Source organism: Pongo abelii, chromosome 7 (genome assembly GCF_028885655.2).
Source record: "Pongo abelii isolate AG06213 chromosome 7, NHGRI_mPonAbe1-v2.0_pri, whole genome shotgun sequence".
Classification (NCBI taxonomy): Eukaryota; Metazoa; Chordata; class Mammalia; order Primates; family Hominidae; genus Pongo; species Pongo abelii.
In genome coordinates, this window is record NC_071992.2 from 99,518,188 (window position 1) to 99,529,085 (window position 10,898).

The following is a 10,898-nucleotide window of genomic DNA, read 5'->3' on the forward strand; positions in this document are numbered from 1 at the left end:
TCTCTCATCTCCAAAGTGGGGATATTTAGCATTTACCCTTCAGTACTTGTTTTAGGGACAGTGCTTGGGCATAGCAAGCATTACGCCAGTGTTAACCATTATATTATATGGGAAATCTTAGCGTTTAATAACTTTTTCTGGTTCTCATTACTTGTCAGAAACATTAATTTCCCAGATTATCACTTACCTTACCTGGCTTTTCATTCTCTGGCAGTTTGAAGAGATTTATGGAATCCGCAAGATAATTATCAACACATTTTAGAACATCTCTGGATGGAAACCTCCTGCAGATGGGTATTTTAAAGCATTTTATGTTTAACCATGTTAATTTTTTGATTAATATTGTTTAACTTTTTGTAATTCACTTCCCTAAATTTAAACAAATACATATTTGTCTAAGACATAATAGGGAAAAATATAATTTTAAAAAAGAGTTGCATGTTTGAAAAGTTCCCTTCAGAGTCTATAAAGTACTTAGGGCTTAAAACCCGCATGTGCTGTCTAGAAAAAGAAGCATAAGCCACATCCCTGCTTGGCAACTAATTCATCACTTAGATGAGGAGACAAGACATAAGGATAAATATTACAGACTAAATTCACATAAATGATACAGAAAATGTCATGTGCTGAAATAGTTTGTTGACAAAAGAGAGAAAACACTGATCGTGTGATAGGAAATAAATTGCTGACAGGAATTTATTTTTAGCATTTGGACTGGGTTTTGAATATGCCTTGCATACTGAATTATATTTAGGACATGATGCTAAAATGTGTAAGTATTGTAAATTCCTGTGGATATAGGTATAGATTTTGAATCATCATTCCCCTATGCCCTGGCGTAACAATTTAGCATACAGAAGCGGAATTAAATCCAGAAAATGAATACCTTTCATTGATTCAACAAATAATATTCTTGAAGATATTCACAGGTAGGTGAAATCCCTAAGAGAAAAGCACTGAGTACTTTGTATAAATCCTCAATTAGAATTGATGTTTGTCAAAATACAAAATAGTTACAGTCTAAGACTTTCCATAATAAATCAGTCTAATTATCCTACCTAAGAAGAGAGGTCTCCTCTTATGTTTTGTGTTTTTCTTGAATTTTCTGCAAATACATTTGCTCGGTACTAGTATCATGCTTTCTAGACCATATCACCTAGCAATAATCTGTCACATTCCATGATCTTTGAATACCAAATCAAATTCTTCTCCAATTTAGAGACTATAACCAGGTTCCACATAGGATGAAATAATTATTTTTTAGCAGAAATGTATTGCATTGTGCAGGGAAGCCCTTGCTTATCAATCCTGACTTACTTATAGGCATCGTTCTCTTTGTGCTCAAAGGGACTTTGAGTCTTTGTATCTCCAGAAAATATCACCAATCACTAATTTGCCAAACAAATCCTAGGTCACTTGGCTTGATGGAATCATCTGGAGAAAGAAAGAAGCCAAATATTTAGTGAATGATAACTACATGCCTTGCATAAGGAGAAATTATTTTATTTAATTTCTAAAAAAAAAAAATGGGATAGGCACTACAATAATTCCTTAAGCCAAAGGCTTTGGATCAGCTTTTCACCTTATAAAACAAAGTTTAGAAAAAAGTTCAGCATTTACACCTCTACACTTTGGCTGTGTGATCAGGTTTTCTCTATCGGGATGTAAGCATAAAGAATGTGTATGAGTTCTGCCTCACATGCTTAAAAGGAAATTGCTTGCCCAGGACGTCTTCTTTTCTCTTTCTCTTCCTCTGAGCTGGAATACAGAAGTGTCAGGGATAAAGCTTAGAGCCAGACTAGGACAATGCTGATGAATGGGTGGACTAAATAGAGAAAGAGAAATCTACTGGGTCTCACAATGATGTAAAGCAGACATGCCCACCAACCTAGACATGCCTAACTCTTATATGAAAGGAAAGTAAACTTTCATCTTATTTAAGCCACTGCATTTTTTTATGTGTCTTTTTGCTACAGCCACTTACCCTTTATCTTTCTAATTAACTCAAGTGCCTTTTATCCTGGATGAGCTAGTTACCTAGAATTGGCTTTGAACTTGTGGGTTCTAACGGCATATAGTGTATACTTTATGCTTAGTGCTTGTGCTCCATTGACTAAATTACCTGCAATTTCAGTATTATGTGCATAGCATACTGCTGCATTGGTTTTGTTGATTTAGAATTATAATATATGAAATATGAGCAAATGTTGCAAATGGGGATAATTATCCATTAAATAACTTGATATCCACAAGTTATTGAATAACCACAAAATTATTTAAATGATTAACATTATCTACAGCAAATGTTACCAATAATTTCAATATATATCTGTGTGATACTAACAATATTAAGATGAGAATTCCATTGCTTTTGGTTTTTAATAATTGTCTTAAAGTCATTCAATAACTCTATTTAGTGAGCAGGAAGTTTGTTCATACATACAAAAATACACATCTATGAATAAAATTTTTATGATAGACATCTCATGTATGTGATTCACATAGGCACCCCAGCAATCTTCCTAGAAGCCACTTGTTTGCTCTAATGTAGAGTTGAAAAATTTTAGCACATACATGAAATTATCACCCTTATTTAATGACTAATAACCCCAAATTCCTACCTTTAGAATTATCCTTTTTGGTTATGATGTTATTTGTAGAATTTTCTTGCTAAATCAAAGGATATGTTTCCTAGCAAGAAGCTAGTAACACCATAGCAAAATTAAAAAGTATGAAGGGGGCATTCTGGCTCACACCTGTAATCCCAGCAATTTGGGAGGACAAGGAGGCGGATCATTTGTGGTCAGGAGTTTGAGACCAGTCTGGCCAACATGGTGAGACCCCACATCTACTAAAAATGCAAAAAAAATTAGGTGGGCATGGTGGTGCATGCCTGCCATCCCAGCTACTTAGGAGGCTGAGGCAGGAGAATCACTTGAACCGAGGAGATAGTGGTTGCAGTGAACTGAGATTGTACCACAGTCTGGGCAACAGAGTGAGACTCCATCTCAAAGAAAAAATTATGTAGGAATGGTACCAAAGAAACATATTTTGCTGTTGACAGAGAAAGATGGTATAATATATGAGGCCAGCTGAGGAAATGTAGATCTGAATGCTAGGGTTCCATGAAAGGTTTTGATTACTCGCATGGGCAGGCATAAAAAGAAACTGATCTATAAAAGCACTAAGAGGGAAAGTAAAGGAGGTAAAATAATGCTTACATCACATTTTGCCTGTTTCTCAGGGTTTCCATATCACATGATATCAAGACCCTTGTTCTAGTTAAATATCTTAGAAGATATATAGCTGACCTCAGCTCCCTGTATTTATTCTCATAAAATAATCACTTCTTAAAAGATAAGTGTGATCTCAAGGGAAAGATTATAGCTAAAAAGGTGTTGTCCAAGATATTCAGGAAGAATTACTGTATATAAGGTTAGAAGTTAATCTCTGCTACATACCAAGTCTCAAGGGTGGGACAATTCTGAGGCTGTAAGCATTCTCAATCACTTTGATTTATCTCTATGCCTTAGAAGTTATAAGAAATTGTTCTGCTAGAGACCATCTCAGATTTGTTATTGCAGATGAGATCACATTTTCCAGTTGACCTGAATTAATCTATAGTTGAAATATGAAAAGAATAGATAAGTATGTGTTGGGAGAAGAATATACATATTTGTAGTGGGATTTACGTTCCCCATCCTTAAGGGTAAGGTATCTACATAAAAAATTATTTAAATTAATTATTTGAGAGATTTGTTCATTCTCCTATTTATTTATTCAATCCTTTAGTTATATTAGTATGGACTTATGTATATTTATCTTATACTTTGGGTTATATTCCAACATAATTTTATTTTCTTGCTCAATTTTATTTCACCTTTAGCCACTGGGAGCCTTTCAATTGACTTTTGTGTCACACTGACTTGATATCTGCAATGCTCTGTGTGTGTGTGTGTGTGTGTGTGTGTGTTTGTGATTAGGAAGGAAGATTATTTCTACCATTTAAGTCATCTGCAGCTACATTAATGTAGTTACATAATCATTCTTCTTGTTAATTACCATCAAAGCATGCCAACGTTGGGTTTATAGCATTACATTTTTATAATCTCTCTGTCTTCAGAGCTTCCTAGAAATCCTGATACAATTTATGTGGAGTTAGAAACTACCTGGTCTAACTGGGCCAGCAGTTAATCTAAATGAAAACCAAGGGAGGGACTCTACTAGTTCTCAAACTTGGTTGCACATGGAAATCTACTGGTGAACTATAAAAAGTACTAATGCCTCAACTCCAGTATGCAGATCACATTCAAATTCTAATTGTCCCAATAATACCTTTTATAGATCAGTCTATTCTGGTTCAAAATCTAGTCCAGTATCACATATTTATTTAGTTGTTATATCTTCTCTTTAGTCTTAAACAGTTCCAGATTTGTCTTTGCTCTCAGGATCTTGACTGTGTTGAAGAGTATAATCCAATTATTTTCTAGAATGTCCTTCAATTTTATTTTTTTTCCTGATGTTTTCTCATGCTTGAATTTATATTACATATTTTGGTCATGAATAGAAGTGATGTTGTGTCCTTCTCCGTATACCAGAAAGCATAGAAAAATTTAAGGCACAGAAAAATCTATTTGTCCTATTTTTGGTGATGTTAACTTCGCTCACTTGCTTAAGGTGGTGACTGCCAGGTTTTACCATTTTAAAGATACTTTTATTCCCCCTTACCATACCCTGCTCTTTGGAAGTAAATCACTAAGCATTGTCACAATCTCTATTTTACTCCCTGTATCCTTGACCTCCTGGTTGATTTTTATGAAATTTTCATATATAAAGGTTTACTGTTTGTGCTGTAAGTTCTGTGGGTTTTGGTAAATGCAGAGTCATATATTCATGACTCCAGTACCATATGGGTTAGTTCCACCACTGTAAAGAATATCCTATGTTTTCCCCAGGAAATCTTCCTTTCTTAATTTCTAAAAACCACTGATCTGATTTTTCATCCCTATATTTTTGCTTTCTCCAGAATATCTTATGAGTACTATATATTCAATATATAGCATTTCTACTCTCTGTTTTTCTCACTTAGCAAGATGCATTTTAGATTAACCCATGTTATTGTGTGGATGAATAGTGTTTTCCATTTCTCTGGCTGAAGACTTCTCCCATGATATGTAACATGGTGTGTTTATCCATTCACTTATTGAAGGACATCTTGGTTTCTTCCAATTTTTAGTAATTATGAATAAAGCTGCCATAAACCTTCACATACAGGTTTTCGAGTTGACATAAGTTTTCAAATAAGTTGAGTTAATATCTAGGAGCTAGTCTATGATTAATATTATTAAAAACTAGGAAATTGTCTTCCTAAGGAGCTGTATCATTTTTGCATTCCTATCAGCAGTAGAAGACAGTACCCTTGTTCCAAATCCTTAACAGAATTTTGTCTTATCAGTTTGCTTTTTTCTTTTAAATATTCTAATATGTATGTAGTGGCATCTCATCATTTTGTACTTTGCCTTTTCCTTAATGACCAATGATGTTGAACATATTTTCATGCGTATTTGCCATTTTGTATATTCTTTGGTGAAGTATTCTATATGTATTTTCCCCATTTTTAAAATTGAGCTGTTTGTTTTCTTATTGTTGAGTTTTAAGACTTCTTCATATATTCCAGATATAAGTCCTTCATCACACATGTGATTTGCAAATATTTTCTCCCAGTCTGTGACTTGTCATTTATTTTTGCTTTTATTATTATTTTTAGTTGACATATAATAATTGTACATATTTATGAGGTGAGTGTGATATTTTGATACATGTATACAATGTGTAAAGATCAAATCAGGGTAATTAGCATATCCATCACCTCACCTCAAATATTGATCATTTCTTTGTGTTGGAAACATTCAAAATCCACTCTTCCAGCTATTTGAAAACATATAATAACTTGTTGTTATAGTCACCGTATAGTACTCTAAAACAGTAAAACTTATTTCTCCTACCTAGCTGTACCGTTCCATCCATTAACCAACCTTTGGCTATTCTCCCTTTTCCCCTATCCTTCCCTGACTCTACTAACCACTGTTCTAATCTCTACTTCACCTTAACATAAGGGGCACATGACCCATTGTGTGAGCTGTTGGAAAGCGGGTAGAGATAGGACAAAAATTTGTCTCAGAGGTCTCACCATCTTAATTTGCTCACTTCTAATGAAGAAAGTAAAAAATATAAATAAAGTTATCCAAAGACAACTTAAAGCTGAAAACCTGAACAGCACATTTAATGTTGTTGTTGTTTGGGTAACTCCTCCTGGAATCACCTTTCTGGTTTTTCTGGTACTTTGTGCAGAACAGTGAGGTTTTCTGTGGTGGAGTCTTTCCCGGAGCTCTGGTTCTCAGTAAGGTAGGCCCATATAGTCTTCCCTCCTTTATGGTGAGGGTAATATGCATTAAGCTGAAAAGCCACCTTCCAAAAGTGAGGAAGAAATTAGATTACTGTTTCAAAGCTGTAGAATTATCTGGAATAGTTTACAAATGGTTGCTGCAAAACAACAAAAAAATTAATTACGAACTGTAGGGCTGGGTGACATGGCTCACACTTGTAATCACAGCAATTTGAGAGGCAAGGGAGGCAGATGGCTTGAGCTCAGGAGTTTGAGATCAGCCTGGGCAACATGGCGAGACTCTGTCTCTACAAAAAATACAAAAATTAGCCAGGTATGGTGGAGCACGCCTGTAGTCTCAGCTACCTGGAAGGCTGAGGTGGGAGGATCACCTGACCCTGGGAAGTTTAGGCTGCAGTGAGCAGCGATTGCCACCCTGCACTGCAGTCCTGCAGTCTAGGCATTTCAGTGAGACCCTGTCTCAAAAAACAAACAAACAAACACACAAAACCACCACCAACAACAAAAAACAACAACAAAAAAAGAAAAACCAAAGTGTTTACATCACAACACGCTATTAAAGACATCTTGCCCTGTGCTTGCATTCCCTTCAATGTTGTTCCTATAGGTGTTTAGCCTCTAACCCCTCTGGAATCTCTGGAATGAGGCAGAGACAGTTTGGTGAAAAAGACACAGATAGGTGGAGGGGTGGTGAAAGGAGAAAGCAGCCTTCCAGTTAAAGATCAGCCCTCCGTTTCAATGTCAGCTTGGGGAAGGCTGGCCTCCAAAGGAGTCAGCGGCAGAGAGAAGAGCAGCGGCAGGGTTGGACCGGGGTGCTCCACATCTCCTTCAGGCACAGTCTAGTCCAGCATCCTTTGTATACAGAGGTGCTTCTCTTTGGTGCATTTCAGTTTATCTTCCAAATCATCAATTGTCTTTTCCAGCTTGGCTACTCATTTCTCAGCAAAACCTGCATGAACTGCTGGCTCCTTGAGTTTATTAGTAAGAATCTTGATTTCTTCCTCTTATTTGGCTTTTTTTTGAGAGTACTTTTCTTCAGCAACACACAGACATTTCAGGTTCTGGTCCATCATTCTAATTGGCTCATCCACCTTTAGGCAACAGGACTCTGCCAGCTCAGCTCCTTTCTCTGTGGATTCCATGTCTCCTTCAATAATCACCAATATATAAACCACTTCTTCACACTTCCTATCTGCCTTTTCTTCAATATGCTTAGCTTCTTTGAGTTGGATTTTCCGGAGTTCCATCTTTCCTTTATCTTCTTTTCTTCCTCTTTGTGTTTTTCTTTCTTCCCCCTCTCTCTCTCTCTGTCTCTCTCGCTCTCTCTCTTTTTTTTTTTTTTTTTTTTTTTGAGATAGGGTCTCATTCCAATGCCTAGGTTGGAGAGCAGCAGCATGATCTCAGCCTACTGCAGCCTTGACTTCCTCCACTCAGGTATCCCACCAACCTCAGCCTCCCAAGTAGCTTGGACTACAAGCATGTGCCACAAGGACAACTATTTTTTTTTTTTTTGGTATTTTTTTAATAGAGATGGGGGTTTCCCGTGTTGCCTGGGCTGGCCTCGAACTCCTGGGCTCAAGTGATCTGCTGGCCTTGGCCTTCCAAACTGCTGTGATTACAGGCGTGAGCCACCATGCCCTGCCTTTCCTTCATCTTTTAAGGCCCAGTTTTCAATAACCTTTATACCTTTCTTACTTTTTTTTTTTTGAGATGGAGTTTCACTCTTATTGCCCAGGCTGGAGTACAATGGCATGATCTCGGCTCACCACAACCTCCGCCTCCCGGATTCAAGTGATTCTCCTGGCTCAGCCTCCCAAGTAGCTGGGATTAGAGGCATGTGCCACCATACCTGTCTAACTTTGTATATTTAGTAGAGACGGAGTTACTCCAGGTTGGTCAGGCTGGTCTCGAACTCCTGACCTCAGGTGATCCGCCCCGCCTCGGCCTCCCAAAGTGTTGGGCTTACAGGCATGAGCCACTGTGCCTGGCCTATACCTTTCTTAATCTTATCAGCAGCTTTTCCCACTTCTTCCAGCTTTTGCAGGGCAGTGGCCGCACACTCCTGAGTGTGATCCTGCTCATCTTCAACCAGTTGGACCCTAAGGTTCAAGGAGGCTTCTCAGCCTCAGCCTATTCCTGGGACTGCCTTTCTCCCTACACTTCTCATTGGAAGCACTTGACTCTCTCCTCATCATCATCAGCCTGTTGCTGCAGAGCCGGGGTCTCCAACTTTATTGCTTTGATGGTGGTGGTCCCAGCCATGGTGACCATCCAGCTGCTGCTCACACTTCCATTCCTGCCTCTTCCTTATCAGTGGTGTTGTGCATTTATATATTCTTTTGAGATACGTTTATTAAGCTCATTTTCCCATTTTTAAATCAGACTATTTGTTTTTCTGTTTGTTTTTGTTTTTTTGAGCAGTGTCTTATTTTCAGGCACTACAAGGTGCTCCAGGATCATCTTGTGTATTTCCTGCCCCAGATTTCTACAAGGATCTCTGGTTCCTTTTATTAGAGAATAGTGTTAGAAATCAAGATCTGGGTGCTGTGTAGTTGACTCACTTTTCTTTTTCTTAAGAGTTGGAGGTCTTGCTATGTTGCCTGGGATGGTATCAAAATCCTGGGCTCAAGCAATCCTCCTGCTTCAGCCTCTCAAGTGGCTGGGACGCAAGTGCCACCATGCTCAGCTTAACTGATCCCCTTGTGAAAATCTTAGCTCTATTCATTTCTCAGGCACTGAGAATTTCTGATCCTATGTATTGTTTCAGGTTATGCTGTGCCCACCCCTCAAATGTTGATTTTCTAAAAATCCACAATCCCTGTGCTGTTCATTCTACATGCTATTTGAAAGAGTTTATCTATTTTCTTGTCTTACATTACCACCTGAAGCTGCTGGCTCCCAAATCTGTTCCTCGATCCTGACTCTTACCCTGAAGTAAAGACTCCAACTGCCTGATGAGCATAAATAATTGAATTCCACAGGTGCCTTAACCCAGACATTCCAAAATTGAATCCACCATCTTTCCCTCACTAAATCAGCTACTCCTGTTTTCCCAATCTCCATTAATACCACTACTGTCCACACAGCCAACTCACCAGTCATCAAAGTCATTCTAGTCTCTTCTACATCTCTCATTCTCCCTCCTACGCAATAATCAAGTCCTGTTCATTCTACTTCCTGAGATGTTCAAAGCAACTTCTTCCTATTATTTCTATAACTTTTTAACTCCAGTCTAGCTCCATGCTTTATCAGCTGTCACTTGAGCTATTCAAATTTTCACTGTCTACAACTTTGCCTCCTCAAAACCATCCTCAAACCTGAGGTCATAATGATTTGTTGTAAGTACTCTTCAGACTCTATCATTCCTCTACATAGTACATATAATCTATATCATCAGACAGTTTTTTTAAAAAAGTAAAAGCCAAAGAGTCAGTGTTCTTTTCATTATTTTTGTTCAAGTGCTTGGCAAAAGCCTGACACACAATAGAAGTGCATATAAATAAAACATCTTGACCACACCAATATTCTCAATTTTTATTAGCACTCTGGCACATTCTGGAGCAAGAAAAGGCTTCAGAAGAGATCTCTCAAGGCCTATCAACACTACCAAAAAATGAATTTTAAAGGAATCATTAATGTGGAAAGCATCATGGTTACCATGACAGAAGAGTGATTATAGAATCAATATAATAGCACTTTAAGGAAAACCTAATGATCAGAATGAAATATTGTTTATTTATGCAGCTGTTCTTAATTGCTGTGTAGTAAGGCTTTGATATAATACACTTTTCGAGGTTACAGACAATTTGCTACTACTTACAAAGACTTGAAATATATATGTGATTTACAAGTTTAATAAATTATTTTTTAACATATCCATAAAACAGTGTCTGTTTGACTCATTTGTGTGGCAATATGATTTCTTGATAGGAAGAATAAAGCTGCACTTACAACTAGCAACATGGTAACCCTGGGGAGAGCTGCATGCATTTGAACAGCCCTCTCCAATGGAAAATAAAAATAATGAGGATTGCTACTCTACGTGCCAACAAAATAGAGCTGCCACTGATGTCTTTATGACTCTGAATTGTTTTCACCAACATCAGGCCAACTCAGTATGATGGATCCCATACATCTTTTTCTGAAGCATCATTTGCTTATCCCAAATTATTTGTTCAACAAGCATTTGTTGCTCAATTAAGGAATTGAGCAGAAATCCAGTGGCCATCCTGTCTAGAGATGGAATTTATGTGTGTAATCCAAGTTTTTTTAATTAATAAGTATGAATTATGCCTTACATAACTAAATTTAACTAAAATGTGCATGTGTGTATGTGCCAGAAGTTTAAAGAATACAGAAATAATAATGCCATGGATTAACTCCAGTATCCCATATTTGATTCCAGATCCCACTACTCAGCTTATTGTTGAGCAGTATACTATGTTTATTTTTTTCCTCTATCAACTGTTATTATTGTGTAGGGTGCAAGTTA

At 37.3% G+C, this 10,898-nt stretch overlaps 1 pseudogene; it reads right to left on the reverse strand.

The window, feature by feature from the left end:
* Positions 1-7,245: 7,245 nt before the first annotated feature.
* LOC100431779 (tropomyosin alpha-3 chain-like) lies at positions 7,246-8,668 on the reverse strand (annotated as a pseudogene).
* Positions 8,669-10,898: the final 2,230 nt, after the last annotated feature.